At 41.2% G+C, this 17,158-nt stretch overlaps 1 protein-coding gene across 1 annotated transcript in view; it reads left to right on the forward strand.

Annotated features, from left to right (window-relative positions):
* Positions 1–17,158, forward strand: part of smg6 (SMG6 nonsense mediated mRNA decay factor) — a 208,532-nt gene that overhangs the window by 83,130 nt on the left and 108,244 nt on the right. The window lies entirely within an intron of this gene.

A 17,158-nucleotide genomic window follows, 5' to 3' on the forward strand; every position in this document is an offset into this window, starting at 1 on the left:
ATAATGTCAATTAATGTCCTATGTGACTGTTTTCGTTTACATCGTAGAATTTGGGGTAGAAATGCTTTTGGGACTTGGCTTGGAGAAAAAAACATTGCAGACTCCAGAAGAGTTCACGCATACAAATCTATCAGAGTATTCTTTTAAATGTAGTTTTGCCAGTTTTTGTCAATGTCTTCTTCATTGTGCAGTTTGGGACAAGCCTGAGAAATGTTCTCATTTGCGAGAAATAATGTGTTTTAGACTTAAAAGAATTTATCAATTGGTCCATTGTCAGACATTAAACATTAATTAGGAGTTGCTTAAGTAATAATAAAAGCAAAAATGTTCAAGCACCTTCAATGAGAAAATTTGCTGGTTTTCCCTAAGAAAAAAACCTGAATACCTTTTGGGTTTTGCACAGCTGGACAGACAAAACAAGCAATTTAAAGATATAGAAGTGGGCTTTGAGAAATAGTAATGGCCATTTAGGGGCTATTTTATGACATTTTATAGACCAGACAATTAATAAAATGTACTTCTTACTGCATGTCATTTTTAAAGCACGCCATAAGTTTTTGATTAAATTGGACCCTCCAGACAGCCAGTGGTTTTCATCCACTACACCATGAAAATGAACTTTGAAACCTTGAATACTGGAGTGTCCTCGATTGTCTCGAGCAAGCTGAGCAAACAGAAACAACCAAACTGATGTGATCCTTTTTTTATAAACTCCATGTTTGGTCATCATATGTCTTCTAGGGTCTGCTTCGCGACAGCTGACTGAAGTGTCCTCACACACAACACCAAAATTGCCAAAAACGTCCTTGCTTGTGAACATGCAGTGTCAAATAAATGGCAGTGAAGTGCTCCCTGTGACAGACTACCCATCTCAATGATGCCCATAACACACAGACTGGTGGCTGCCTGGATATAAACTTGCAGCACGGTATACTATGGAGAATAGCCATTGTTAATGCACTAAAGCATGTAAATCCATCGGTTATAGTCCATTTTGATTTTGTATTGGAAAGTGCAGACTCTCTTAACCTCAGGATCTCTAGCATAGCAGTGTTGTCCGTCTTTGTCCAGCAGGCAAGCAAAGTGCTTAAAGTTGAAAGGAAAATCGATGTTCATTATCATGACGCACCTTAAGTGGTACCTCGCCTGTTTAACAAATCCGAGTAGGCCTGGCTGAAAGCTATTTTTCAAGGTATCTAGATATCTTATAATTAGCGCCGGTCCTGTGTGGTCCACTTGCTGACAACCTCAGACGTCTGATACTCTGCTGCAGCCCCCTCAGCCCTTGGCCGGTGTTGTGACATCTGTTCAGCACACAACATAGTGGCCCTCCACAAAAATACACACACACAGTACTCTGATCAGGGCTAGCACATATGTGTCTCTTCTCTGTGTGTCTGTGTGAGTGAGAGAGAGAGAGAGAGAGCGAACAAAAATAACCTCTACCCTCTTTGCATGCAGTAATTGGGTCATTTGAAAGGCTAAGCTTATCTCAACACTAATCAAGCTCTAATTATACTCAGAAAAACTTTGCCCACCCCTCCCTCCCATATACACACACACACACTCCACATGCATAATCGGATGATGCAGGTCACAGCTTTCCCTATTTAACTCCTGCCTATTAGTGGAGGAAAGATGTGAGTGGGAATACATTGCTGCTGCTGCTGTCGCTCTTGTCCTGCCTCGCTGAAACCGCGATGGTAACACAGACTGACAGGGTGACAGGTGTCAATGGGAAAACAGCAGCCACGTTCTGACTTCGATGAGAGGGTGTGGCACCTCCTCCTCGGGCTTCAAAGACCAATTCATTCAGGCACGCAAGGACACAGAAGGCAGACACCCACGCTCCCCTTAATCGACACAGAAACACAATGAACCTGGGGAGCTTTAACTGGGAAAGCAAAAATCCAGGTGAAAGGATTGAATTTGAGAATGCCTTTTACACAGCAAAGAATTGCATTTCAACTAATTATTTCTAAATGACTTCTGAGGTACTGTGGTGCATGATCGGTCGCTCATTTACGTTATCTCGCCATTTCTCTCATCATTTTCTATTACAAGAATTACTGTCTGAGTGTCTGCTCAGTATTGAAAGTGAACCATGTTCCTCTTAGAGCAGAAAACACAATGTTGCGGCGCATTGGAACATAAAATCTGGGTGAAAGTATTTTATTGAAAATCAGCCAAAAAAAAAAAAAAAACCGATAACGATGATCACACATACACTAACACACAGATATATACCCCCAATGGAGCAAATGCACACCAGTCAAAGGAATTTCACAGCTGACTGACCCTGATCTGGCAGAAGGCATCTGTGTGTGCAGTTTTAATATCTGTGTGTGTGTGTGTGTACATCCACACATGCTGGCTGCCTGCCTGTGTCTTGCCATCACTGGATCTGGAACGCTTTTTGGCAGATATCCTCAGTAGAGAGCGGCGAGAAATGAGCCTGTCCAACAAGCCAATGAGAAGAGGAAGAGAAAGTGCAGCATGGGGGGTGAGCTGGTTCTTCTCTTAATAGCAGTTTGTCCAATTCCCCCAGCATGAGGAAAATCTCTCTTCCTCCTCTTGTGACTAAATCATTCCCTGCTCTCTACTCTACATTGCAGGTATGAATCACCCTTTGTCACCCTCCTCCGCTCTCCTCCCTGTTGTTCGTTTAGTTTCCCATCTGTCTCTATTACAAAGACTGTTAAAAGTACATCAGGACTTATTATTGCATAAATCTTTCATAGCAATGACTGTGTGTTCTCTTGCACCTTGTTTCCAGAGCATTTGTTTTTGAAGCTCTCAGAGCAAGAAATTTCCGTCATGCACTGGGATTACACTTGTAAATCAGACACGCACAGATTCAAGAAAAGAGAGAAGAAGCGAGGAAGAAGGCAGAAGGCGAACAGGATGAGGGGTTACAAATCCACACATCCAGACTGACAAGTGAAGTGAGCGATTTCAGTGTAATGACATGTCCGAGGGATCATCTGTCACCGGGCTGTTTAATCGGATAACACGTTACTGCACACTTGCCTTTGAATGAGCCAATTACAGGCAGGCATTGGCTATTTTTCAGACTGATTGGTGAAAACAAGAAGGGGAGATCCGCATCAGGTCTCTCATTAAAAGGGCTCCCCATGGAGAATAATTTTAAGCACTATAGACCTGTCAGCGCTTGAAGGGATCAGTTTTGTTCCAAAATGAGTTATCCAGCAGCTGACAAATGTGAGACCTACAGCGACAAAATGATTAATGACGTGAGAGCAAAACTACATATACAGTATACTTGCACTGGAATGAAATTGCACGATCAACCCCCTCCATCTAAATCCAGAGTGTCAAACTTAACTGTTTCTAATAGCTTTCAACTGACAGCAATTCAGCAGTTCTCACAACACCATTAGCATGATATTAGTGCGGCAAAATGCTGCACTTCCCCTTCGGCCGCCGTTTCTTGTTTACATTTTTCACACCGTGCCGCTGGTGGAAAATACATTCAGGTGGATTGACAGAGAAATAGCGGAGGGGGGACATCAGTCAGGAAATATGAGAAGGGCAGTGGAAGGGAGAGGAAGGATGTATGATGGGAGAACAGGAGGAGGTGTCACAGCTTTTCTCCATCAGCTTAAGAGAGATGGATGAAGCGAGAAGAGCACGTCGGTTAAACTTCCCCAATCAGTCATCGGATCTGGCTAATCTGAAGGTTGCCGGTTGAACTCCACCATCAGTCATGGTGTTTGGCTCCTGTGAAGGTTAGAATCACCTGGGAATGTCTCATCGTGCTCTTCCTCAGCTTCCTGGTTTACTATGACGATCCCTCTGTGTAAGGATTCTCAACTATCTCTTGATTTTGATCATGAACCTGTTTGCCCTTCCATTTTCGAGGTCCTGTTTTATATTCAATGAGATTCTCCACAGAAACTCTGTCTTGAGTATAAAATACTCTGCGCCTGTGGGATTGAAAAGTGGCACTGAAAAGTTTGTAGCTTTGTCCTCCACGGAGGATGGCAGCTGTACAGTTTGGATTCAGAACAGTTACAATGGATCTCAGTGGTGACTCAGTCGCAACATGAAATTGTTTCTAAACTTACATGAACATTCACAGAAACCTTTCCGACCACTTGTGCAGTGCAATCATCTGCTCTCCTGTTGAGTTATGTGCTCACTGCCTTCCAAACGATCCTCACCTTGTCATTAAATCACTAAATATACTACATCACTTTGGCGCTATGAGGAGGAAACTCAAAAGTAGGGCTTTTAGCGACGTTGTGGAGAAGTTATGAGTGATCATGTTTGAGAATGTTGCAGGAAATGAATCAAAGCTATTGCAGAAATCACTGTAACCGAAAAGTGATACGTTTTATGCATTTTGTTATGTGCTCTGAGGGATCATTTTCCTTTTTGTTTGGCCTACTTAACCAATCATCAGCTTCAGTGGGGGCATTTTTGGGTGTGTTATTGCTGAATTGTGACTTAAATTTTGCACCCTAACAGAAGACAGATAAAAATAGCCAAACACTGGCACTGATATGTTTGGAAATCTGTTGTTACTAAAAATAAATGAACTTGTGATGTGCTCCGTAAATAACTCCTCTGTCGTACGATATGAAAGAGATTAAAAGAAGGAAAAAATGACAGTAGTGCTTCATATATTTGACACTCTTCCTGTAGAGTAAATATATGTTTACATGAACAGCATCAAGAGAGATTTCAAAGTGGACGTTGTTGATTTTTCTTTTTACTTTTCTGATTTTTCTCTTGTTAGAATATCAATTCAAATGTCTATGAATGTCCATGATGTGTTTTTTTTTTTTCCTTCTTTCACTCTCAAGGTCTTCGTTTTTCTGACCTTGCGTTCACACTGTTACGCTCCCTTGTTTACTGTCTCTCTCTACTTTTTATTAATCTTCTTTAGTTGAGTGTAGTAGCTCTCAATTCAGTGCCGCTATTTGCTATGGGTGAAAGTAGTTTGAATGGAAACAGTTCGCAGACAGGTCTGTGGATTATCCCGGGTAACTGGGGCAGTGTTTCTGGAAAGACATGTCACTGTTGAGGCTTTTGGATGTCATTTTTCGGTGCTTTGAACATCACAAAACGCAATTCGATTCAACCCTATTGTAGTGTTGTGGCGGCAGAGGTTTCAGAGTGAGTATATTAAAGCCTTGGCAAATAAAGCTGTCTGCATGGCTAGATACCCACAAGGGGCACATATTTTGTCTGATTTCGGGGAAACGGCTCAATTCAGCACAATTCATATTACTTTATTAGCATGGAGATAACAAATACAAAGTCAAGAACGCTTTAAAGGTAGAAAACTCTTTGAAGGTACATTAGGTGGGTAGGTTAGAGTTGGGTCATGACCGGGTTTGGGTCCAATTTATCCACATGCTGCCTAAGAGTCTATACTCAGGGCAAGAGATTTCTCATGAAGCACTTTTTTGCTTCTCTTTACTCCACAAGCAATTCCATTTCTTTATATATATATACACACACACACACACACAAGGACAAGGGTTCTTCAACAAAAAACATCTTTGCGATTCAGGATTTTGAACTAAACTAAAACATTTTATTCCAGGCAGCGTGACTCCACTCTCTCCCTCACCTGAGGCGAGGAACCAAGAGAGAGGCATACCCACAGTGCAGTGTGTCCCTGATCTTTTTTCAGCTCAGGAGCAACAGTGCTCATCACAACTCCATAAATGTTTTGATTCTCCTCCTCAAGGCCACACATGTCGATGTCGTGCACCAACATGCCTCCAATAGCGCACGAGAGCACCCATTGAAAAACACTGAAATACAAAAATATGCATTCAGAGACACACACACACACACACACACACACACATTGTACCCACATTTATATGCTAAGAAGAATACATGAACTACTTGCACAGTTTCACAAATGAATGTCATCCCACACACACACACACATACATGCATATTGTACATCACACCAAAAGTACACGCACTGGCTGGAAATGAATTATGGATGCATATCCCAGACTCCATCCTCCCTCCCAACTCAGTATATCCGTCCACTCAATCCACCCTCGCCTTGGCTACATAATTTCTCAATTTCTCATCCGTTTTGTACCACCTTCCTCTGACCCCTTTCTTTACTCTGTTTCAGCTCTATTATTCCTTGTCCTCCTCTCTCTCCTCCTCATCTTCCCCTAACTCCCAAATGCGTCTTTGTATCTGAATTAGGGTTGACCTGTGAAGTGTGTGAGTGTTTCTGGTCTATGTGTGTATCTTATCTGAATCTGCCTCATACCAAGACAGCTAAATTTGAACAAGCTGCCTACAAGTGGAAAAGAGTTAGTTTTTATGCCTTAAGATTAGGAAAACTGCTGAATCTCTTTTTTGTTCTGCACCCTTTTTCAGTCTCAGGCAACAAAACGACTCATCACAGTCTTAAACCTCCGCTCTGTCCCCTCCTGCTCTCCACAATCACCTGCTGTACACTGATTCAACAGAGCTGAACTCACTGTGCAGTTGTTCTCATACCTGTTAACACCAGGCAACCAGGCTTTTAACATTAGTGCCACACAGCCTCTTACCAGGCACCATCGCTGCAATTCAAAGCTTCTGTTTCCTCGTCCCAACTAAGAGGAGAGGCCTGAGTTTTTATATTCAAACGCTCATTACCAGAGAGCTGTTTTGACATTTAATTAATCATTTCAGTCATTTCCTAAACAAATACTCCAAACATTCTTCAGCTTCTCAAATGTGAGGATTTGCTCGTCATATATGTCAGAGACCTGAATACATCTGGGTTTTAGACTGTTAGTCAGACAAAACAAGCTATTTGAATATGTCACCTTAGGCTCTGGGAAATTAGAATAATAATAGAAATTACTGTCTTTCACTATTATCTACACTTTATGGGGGAAAAAAATGATTGGTTGAGAGAATAATTGGCATATTAATCAAAAATGAAAACTATTGTTAGTCGCAGTCCCAGTGTGGCAAAAGTGCCAAAACTGAGATAAAAAAAAACATGTAATTTAAAATTTTGCCAATTTGTGGACATGTTTTAAAAAAATATCTGACTAAAGTAAAGTTGTTGCACTGCTGCTTTGTGTGAAGACCAAATAAAAACACATTTATTTGAGGAGTTATTAGAGAGAGCTTATAATGCTGAATAAAAAAAAAACATGGATATAATTCTCAAAGTATTAAGGAAAAGACTTACATTAACTTCCTGGTAATCTCTATAAACAGATCTCTGCATTTGAATGCAGAATCTGTGTGCAAAGGATGAGATTTTGGTATCAGAATCGTTTTGGTTTTTTTAAATCTGCATTTAAATACAGAGAGGGAAGAGGAAGTCTTGGTCCAGATATCTGTTATCTGTCTGAATATCATCCACTGGCAGCACTGCAAGCACAGAAACATTGGCTCTTGCTCCCAAAGGCTAAATTGTCGTCATATAATAGCCGACGAGTTCCAAGAATGTTCCAAGACTTACCCTCACCCTAACCTTAGCCTTAACCAATGACCTAAATATCAAGCTTTTTGGGGGCAAAGTTTTGTCCCCAACTGGACCAGCTGTCCCCAATTAACTGGTCTTTAGTCTGAAATGTGTCCCCCGAAGATAACCCCCCCCCCCACACACACACACACACACACACACACCACACACACACACACACAGATGGATAGAGAGAGGGAGGGTTGCTACATTTGTCCTCTGCTGCAGGGATTTTGCATGATGGTGAAGTGTCTCACTGCACTGAGGTAAACTGTATGCCAGCACCTTACCAACCCCTTACACACACACACACACACACACACACAAAACACTCTAACCTTCTCTCTCTCTCTCTCTCTCTCTCTCTCTCTTTATCTCTCTGTTTGTCAGTCTCTCCTTCAATTAAAGCCCATATGCTAGAGGGCCCCCAGCTCTCCATGTGCCCCTTTGAAGTGAAGTAGATTAAAAAAACAAACGTTTGGAAAACCATAAATGAGCATTTGCAGAGCTGAGAATAGGGCAACACACACACACACACACACACACACAGTCGCACACAAATTCCCAGAAATACATTTATTAACATGCATTGACTTACAGTATAACAGGCATGTATGCGCGTAGAAACAGAAAGATCCTGGATGGAGCATGCATAAATTCATCAGTGTGCATCAAAATACACAAACACAAACACACAGTCACCATATTAATATTTGATTCAATATTCCATATGACCTCTGCCTGTTTCATAAAACTACAGTATGACGCATATGCTCAGAGATGGGCAGAAATAGAAAGAAATACTAAAAGTGTGGCTTGCCAAATGTCCTCTCAGAAAATTCTAACTCATGCTGCATTCAGGAAAAAGCATTCCCTGCTGAATGTAGAGCAGGTTTGGGAAATTGGATTTTGAAGACTTTTGGTCCACTTCTTTAATACCATAGATTTTTTCTGCTCAATGTATTCACTACACAGGGATTTGTTACCTGTAATGCAGTGCATTATCTGTCTCTCTCTGGTTGGCCCTTACAGAATATACACAGCGATTACACTATGACTTTGCAAAATGTGCATAACACTCAGGTACACGCACATACTTTCGCATGCATGCGCACACACACACACACACACACACACACGCACCAACTCCCTGCTGCGTTCAGCTGGTATTTACATCCCATCCCATAAGGCCTTGGGATCGCCTCGCACAACGCTTAACAACGAAGTAATTAACAGCGATGCTTCTCAGCTGGGAGGGCAAGACAAACCACATAAACACATTAACAAGTACACACTCAAACCAACACAAAGTATGCACAAACAGACCCTGACAAAATATGTAGAGAAAATGTTGAACTGAAATATTACTAAACACATAAGATAAGGAACAGTGTCCACATAGCATTTTTTCTGGGCACCAGTGTCTTTAATCAGTTGCTCCCAATGACGAGAAGCCAAACAAGTTCTGGAGCCTTTTTTTCAGAGCGTCACAAGTGCTTATAGTATAGAAAAATCTCTGAACGTTTCATGGCAGCGCCGGTGTCGTCACTGTCGCTCCTTTTCAGACAACCAATATTAGATGAGATTAGAGGACTCATCGCCTTGGTAACCAGGAAAATGGGGGCCGAAAAGCCGTGTCTGTCTATCTTGAGCCTGATTACATACCAGACAGAATATTACAGAGATATTAAATTGCATAGTCTGGCACACCTTTACCACACCTGTGGGGGGTGCTATAATGCTGGCGGCATTAATGTTAAAGGATAAGTCGGGTAGTTAACTGATTAATTACAGCTTTCCAGAGTTTTAGCTATAATTCTTATTGATAATAAATAGTTAGTTAGCTAGTGTAGGCTAAGGCTAAATGTTAGATTCCAGTAGTTGGTTAAACTCTGATTTGCTGATGTTTTAATGTTCCCAGCTGATTCATTTAAAAACAAGAATCTTGTAAAAGGGGTCTCTCACTACTTTTCGCGGTAACTAGAAATGTAAGTATGTCAGATTAAATAGCGCAAATAACACAGGCTGGAGCTATCACAGAAGTCTCTCCATTACTGCACCAGAGAGAAAGCAACTTAAATGTGAGCCTCTCTTTCTCCTTTTTCCCACTGTTAGTCGACGCTATATTTTTCCTGGAACCTCTGTGTTTAACTTTGATGTCAGTGATGTCATTTGCTGAGACAGGCGCTCTGGAGCACTGAGCGCTGCCACAGAGAAACTCACAGTTGTCCCACACTGTTCCACAGCAACAATGATCTAATGAAGCTATGTGTGCATTAATGAGAGAGTTGAAGCAGATCTTTAAGTGTCACTGAAGTTACTTTCATTCGTAACTTTCCCCAGTGTGTTTTATATGCAGTAATTGTTGAAAAAAAGTCATTCAATTACTTTTAAGAGAAGGAACTAGTAACTTTAACCAATTACTAATTCACCGTAACATGCACAACACTGATTATGATCAATAGAAATGACCAAAACTTTAGCAAATGAGAAGAAGTTGTAATAAACCAGAATTGCTCTTTAAATGCCTGCTGGAAAATGAAAAATGATGACAAAGAACAGACCTGAAAACGTTAGACTACACTGCCTAAAAGCAAACCTGCGTCTGTGAAAAGAAACCTGGACGACACCCCCACAACTCCAAATTCAAGAGCAACTTTTGTGCAACGTCTCCTGTGATAAGTCTGACAGCACTTCAGGAGCAGCGAGGAGAGTGTTTTCTCTTGTTTCTCCTTCGGTCTCCTGAGGTTAAACTATTTGTTTTTCGGGATTTTAGTGGTGCCTTACGGCCATTATGTAACGACTTTAGCAGTGACATGTAGGTGAGAAGGGAGCATTTGGAAAGACTCGGTACATGCGTGGGAAAGGTGTGTCTGCATGCATGTGTTGAGTCTGAGCGTATGCAGGCGTGTTTCTGTGCGTGTGTGTGTGATGATCCTCATATCTAGTTCTGTTTTCTGTTCTTCCATGTAATGAACTGCAGTCACCTGTCTGCTCAGGTGTAAATCAGACCCTAATTAGACTGCTGAAAAGAAAACTACCTGCCAGGATCGAAATCCAGAATTAAAGGATTTGGAGAAGTCTGCGTATATTCAAACCGCCACCACTGAATCACACCCACCCTGTTGACAGGACTGACTTCTCCCACTGACTACATTTGCATCCACACCACAAACCAGATTACTGTGAGAATTCAGTCTAAGGTGACAGATCCGATCACATGTTTACATTTGATCAAGTACTCATTACTACCATAATATCTTTGTAACTTTTGAATCTCTGGTCATTGCACTTTGTTTGTTTTGTTGTTCTGTGAAGTGGCTCATTTGAACATATATTTTAAATACAAAACATGACAGACGCTAATTCTATGATATTGTAGATATTTTTGCAGTGGTTGTATTGAAAAATATTACCCACCACATGTGGGCCAGTCGAGTTTGCAGGCTGTGTTTTTTTTAGGCTACTGGCTGGACGTGCAAATGATGATTTACTGTTTTATGAAAAAGAAGCTTTCAGTGTTGCACGGTGTAGGTGTAGATGCAGACATCCTTTACATGCTTGGTCAGTGCAGTGTTATTTTTGCACCTAAACATATTCTCTTCCATTAAACCCACACAGCACATGTGTAACACCTGTTCTCCAGTGTGAGGTTATAAATAAGGTTATATCTGTAAAATGTACATTGTTGCTACAATGTGAGAGGTTTGATTAGACCTTATAAGTCTTGATGTGACATTACAAAAGGTTGGTATTGTACAAAAACTTTGTCACTCTTCACAGAAAATGATGTATCTCAAAATTTTGTACATTTTTAAATTTTGGGACAAAGTGAAGGATTAAGTACTTCTTGGTGGATTTAAGTAATTCACCAAATTGTAAAGCAAGACAAACCACTTTAAAAGCTAAATGGATTATTTAAAAAAAAAAATGTCTTGTAACAGAGCTGTCTGTTTAGCTTATGAAAATTTTGGAGATGCATTGTATTCAATGGACATTGACAAATGTGTGTTTGTGTATCTATGCATGTACTTGTATAAATGAGAATTGATTCATTTATGAATATCTGCAGAGGCCTATGCATGCGTATATGTGTGTGTATGTGGGGGGGGATAAACAAAAAGAAGGCTGCCAAAAAGCTTAGAAGGTCACAAAGTTAATACAAAATGTGTTGCCTAGTGTATAAGAACAAAAAGTAAAACAAAAGTAAGTAGTAAGTAATTCCTGTTGCAGAGTTGTGATTGACTAACCTCTTAAACTCCACTTGCCTGCTGTTGTCCAGGATTAGGTTTAGATTATAATCCTAACCCTGATAACAGAAGAACTTTAAGGCCAAATTGCGACCATAACCAAGGACGCCGGTGGTCAGGTGGAGTTTTAGAGACTATCAAGCGAGCCACATGTGAGAGTTGTCACAATTGCAGTCGTTTTTTTTTTGCCACAAAAGAAACGCCAAACTTTCAAAGCGGGAACATACAGCAGTCTTACATGAATGTTGATGTGGTGCACATGTGCTGCAAGCTGCTGTCAGTGAACCTCTTAAACATCACTGAGCCAGACAACGTGAAGCCAAGATCTCAAGGTTACTCAACTCAGCTCTCAAGATGCTGCATATTAAGTCAGGCCGAAGTTGGGGGAAACTGATTTATAAATAATGCTCAAAGCGTCAAGTCAAATCATGGTAATATTTACCATTAGGTGTGTTACCTGCTGCCGTAAAAACAAATATCACTTGTCATCATCAACATCTATATGATGTTATTGTATTGTATAAATCTACTTTTCTCTACTTCAGCCCACACTCAGTTGGTATGTAGTTAGTTCTTTTGTTGTGGGCTGTCTCTCTTTGAGGTGATAGTCTAACGTATTTGTGTGTTGTCGGACGTGCACGGTGGCACACTTAACTGTACGCAACAGAGCTGCCTTTATGGAGATCCTAAAATACTGCATAGAGGGTTTTCTGCCTAGAGACAGACACAGACACACAGAAAGATTGAGTAAGAGAGTAAAGAGGAGAGAGAGAGAGAGAGAGAGCAGCACAGCACAAGGCGGGTTGGGCCTGAATGAATAATAGGCAATCTATAATGGATGACAAGTTGACCAGGTTCTTTCTCTCTCTGTCTTTCTCTGTCTCTTTCTGTCCCTTTTTCACTTTCTCCTCTTTTTCTCTGTGCTTCTCTCTCTCTCTCTCTCTGACACCATGTCACCGCTTTGAGGCACATGTTCTGGAAGAAGACGGCGACTGCCATCCTCCCCTGAGCCTCTTAGCTGCCTTTGGAAGAGAGCCGCTTTACTTTATGGGCTTCTAAAATCTTCTGGAGACGTTCTCTCTCCTCTCTACTTCTCAAAAAAGTCCGATTAGAGGACATGGGATGTAAAACAGGGAGAGAGGAAAGAGGAGGGGGCGGGGGGTTGGGGGGGTGGGAGAGATGGAAACATGGCTTTTCACAAGAATATAAAACAGGAAACTGTAAATGGGGAGAGATGGTCTGGGGTGAACCATTTGGCACCTGCTTATGCTCTTTTGCACTTTGTGCTCGGCAGTTGGCAGAGCAATGTCATTATGCACACACAAAATGGATAAATTGTTTCCCTTAAAACACACAATGAATCATTCAATAGGTGGGGGCTTTAACACAGTTGTTAAAAGCAGTTACTATAACCTCCGCTCTCCAGTGGTAAAACAACTGTGATACCACTATTTGAAGAGAAAACCTGTCAAGTTTCACCATATTTTTCTTCGGTTTATTTCTTAATTCACTATTGTCAGTCATAGACATTTGCACCTGTTATGAGAAAACGGCGCTGCATGATTTGCCATGCTTGGCAGCAAGCAGGATGTAGAATGATGCAGCTCCTTGTTGTTTTGTCTATAACAGCTGTGTTGGTTGCCCATAAGCTCCTAAGCTGCCTTCCCTACCGCGCCACTCCCAGTGTTGCACAGACCTCCTGTGGCGTTCCTCTGGTAAGTTTATTGTACACATCAAAACAGAATGCCGAGCGTATTACGACATGGAGAGAGCTGGAGATAATAGCCGGGCAAACATCTACAGCCTCTCTCCGCTTTGTGTGTTGGTATTTGAGAATGAATCCACCTTGTTGTTGAGACAGAGACAGGAAAGAGGCAGCCAGAGGTATAAAAGACCTTTTCATCATAGATCAGATTTATCCTTGTTATTGGATATTAAGGCCGGAGTTGAACAAACAGACATATTCTGGTAGGGGCCGGTTCAGCGAAAGAGGAAACACAGTGAAGAAAAGATTAGATAAAGGAGATAATAAGAAAAACGTATGAAAGGAGCATTTAAAAAGAAACAACAGCTGAGGTGATTTTTTTTTTTTCCACATCACAACAGGTTTCAACAGGAGTCAGCTGGGATCCAAATCTCACAGCACCCTGCGACCTGCTCAGTTTTTCCATCATTCAGTCCAAAGCATTTGAGTTTTTCCAACGCACGCTTTCATTTTCAATGAAGGCAAATTTAAAACAACAACTAGAAACTCTTATTGCCTTATTGTCAGTGCTGTTTTGATGTAGTTTGATCTATCCTCATCCATCCTTCAGCTGTTAACCACATCAAGAGTCTCTCTCTCTCTGTCTCTCAGTACAGCAAATGCCTGCGAGGACATCAGCTGAAATATTTAACAGAGCTCTCCCTCGGTCCACACTCAGCATACAGGCTAACACTATGTTAGCAGCATTAACTGCACACCAAACAATGCTAATGTTGTCTGCACTGTGCCACGCTCACTTCCCATCACTAATTGGCATCTTTCAAGGTTTACAAGGTCAAAACTTGTTTTTAAATGAATTTGGCTCTGTTTTCCTGTTACTGTGCCATGACTGATCGAGAAAGCTGAGACCAGAATGCTGCTGTTGCAAAAAAAAAAAAAAAAATGTAATAACACCCATTTGGCACATGATGCACGGTGAAGCTAAATATATTCCAGTGAAAGAACATGCATCCTTTCTTGGAATATTAACAAAACTTGAGGCGCTTGTCACACTGGAGACTTTCGGAAGAAAAAAGTAATTGATTATTGGTTTTTGTTTTGCACTCGATGGCATACATTGACAGCTGACATTGTGTTTTTTCATGTCAAACAACATGGAAATTACATTTGAACAGTTTAATACTTTACATACTTTAATGCATGGCAGTTGTCTCAGATGATTGACGCGGTATTTTCTCAATCTGTTTAGAAATGGGAGAGTAGGGTTTTTATTCCCATTGTATATTTCTCCATTTACTGTTGCCATACCCCAAAGATGTCTCTCTGTGTAAAATCCTGCACACCATTAGGTTAAAACCAAATCCCTGGCCTACAGATATTTTGTTTTATACTGTAGTACGCCCACTGCTAGTCCCGCTCAGCCTTATAGGAAAATTCCTTTCAAAATATGAGCCAGACCACCTAATTAGCTGAGTATTTTTGTGATGTCTGTGGGTTTCCTCAAGCGACGCAATCACATGCAGAACAGGAATCGAAAAATATGACCTTTGGTGACCCAAAGGAATCTTACACATGAGTCACCAGAGACAAAACGGCCTCACAGAGACGTTAGCTTGATTTTTAGTTCTCAGAGGAACGCTAATAGACAGACATACGCAAACAGGAGCACAGATATTAAGCCACATTTACACATTACACACCAGATAATCCTCTTTTCAGTTACTCATAAGTCCACCTTTGTTGTCACCAGAAGTGGAACGCCAACTCACAGCAGGATGTTGGGCCGAGGCAGCAGTGTCAGTACATTCCTACATAAAGTAAAAGATTCAAACATACAGTTACAGTTCTACTGGCTTCACACGAGTCTACGTACTGTGCGTGTGTTAGAGTGTGTGTGTGTGTGTGTGTGTGTGGACACTCTGCTGTTTGACTGACAGCTGAGGTAATTATAGTTCCACAGTGGCTATAACCCCCGCACAACCTCTCAGGCTGAGTCCTCGCACCCCAGCACTGATGAACCCCAGCACGAAGGCCAATGCCAAAATGCACTTTTCTCCTGCTGAAAATATACCTACTAAATGACTGGGGGGAGGAAAGATGGAGAAAGTGAGCGGGGAGAGAAAGAGAGAGAATATAAACAAAAGAGAGAAGGAGCGCAAGTTGGCTGGGACTGACTTGACTAACCAGGAGGGAAAAAGTGATCAAAAGAAAAAGGAGGAGATGAAGATGACTGGAAGAAAAATTATTTAGGCCAGTGTAAAGAGGAGGGAGGGGAAGAGTAAGGGATGGGCAGCAAAGTGGTGGTGGATCAGGGTGACAACCACCGTGCTTTGCTGTGCTAACAGGCACAGGACCAAAATAAACCTGCAAGACCGAGCAGAGGTGAAAAGAGGCAACCATTTTTTTTAAAGAGAGCGAGGAAGAAAACAGAGGCGAAGAGGTAAAGAGAGAGAGAGGAGCTGAGGGGAAGGAGAAAATAGTGATTGTGTGAGCTCGGGGAAAGTCAGCGTGGTAGAAAACAAGGCATGGAGAAGATATAAAAAAAGACTAAGGAAGTGCACAGGACTGCTATTTGTAAATTCATTTCCAAGTTTGCACATAAAGTCCTTCCTAAGTTCTTAGTAGCTTCTAGCTAGTTTTAAACTAGTGATTCACTACATCAGGTTACATCATTGAAACTTAGAGCTGATCTCAATCAATATCTGTAGCTCAGTTGCTAAGAAACACCCTCAGCGTTGTCCAATCAAAAGCAATCAACAATGCAAACAGGAAGCTATAACAAAACCTCCAAAATAATAGTTTTAGGAGACTAGGTGAAACATAGCTGATTTACATTTATAAATGTAGGCATTACTTTGTCTTATTATACAGAGAACTGTATGTGGATCAGAGTTAGTAATATTCATGCTGTTTAGAGAGAGAGAGAGAGGGAAATGTCTGTTTACCCTATGCAACATTTTTTCATTTAATAAATTGTGACCATACATTTTTTTAGTTATTTTACTGTTTTTCCCCAGTGCCTTTAACATCTGATCAGAAAACCCTCATCTATATTGCTTGTTAGGGCAACGACGAATGACCTACTTTGTTGTTAAGTTTGGAGGAGTTGATTTGTGTGTTTCGAAACCTGTTTAATTTAGTGGTACATAAGTCTCCACTTAGTAAAGACACTATAGCCATGCTTAAGTTGGAATTCATGAACAGCTGGTACAACTGGCTCCAGATCTAAATGTCCATCTCTTGAACGGGTTTGATGAAATATTCATCCTTTCCTGACGTAGCTTGCTCTCTTTCCCTCCCTCCTCTTCACCTCTTTCCCCCTGCCTGGTCCGCCATTAAAATCCAAATCACAGTTAACTTCTCCCTCCTCATTGGGAACCCATCTGGGCATCCCCTCCTCTCCCATCACCCTGTCAATCACTCCCTTTCTTCCCACCTTTGTCTGATGTCTCTTGGTCCTCTCTTATCAACCTTTTTATCTAGCTATGCTAAAATAATCTGTAATCTATGGGTTTAGTCTGTGCAACGACCGTATTGGAAATGTTCATGTAAGGGATCACAGAGCAGGGGATTATGTAAGTTAATGTGATGTACAGTAACAGAACAGCTCAGAGGAGCTCTGTTAGTTAGCTATCTGATATACAATGGAGTGAAACATGCTCTGCTGAGCCTCACAGGACTCCAGTGATGGATGATAAGTAGAAAAAAAAAATCAAGAGAGTAATTTAT

Source organism: Pempheris klunzingeri, chromosome 14 (genome assembly GCF_042242105.1).
Source record: "Pempheris klunzingeri isolate RE-2024b chromosome 14, fPemKlu1.hap1, whole genome shotgun sequence".
In the NCBI taxonomy this organism is placed as follows: domain Eukaryota; kingdom Metazoa; phylum Chordata; class Actinopteri; order Acropomatiformes; family Pempheridae; genus Pempheris; species Pempheris klunzingeri.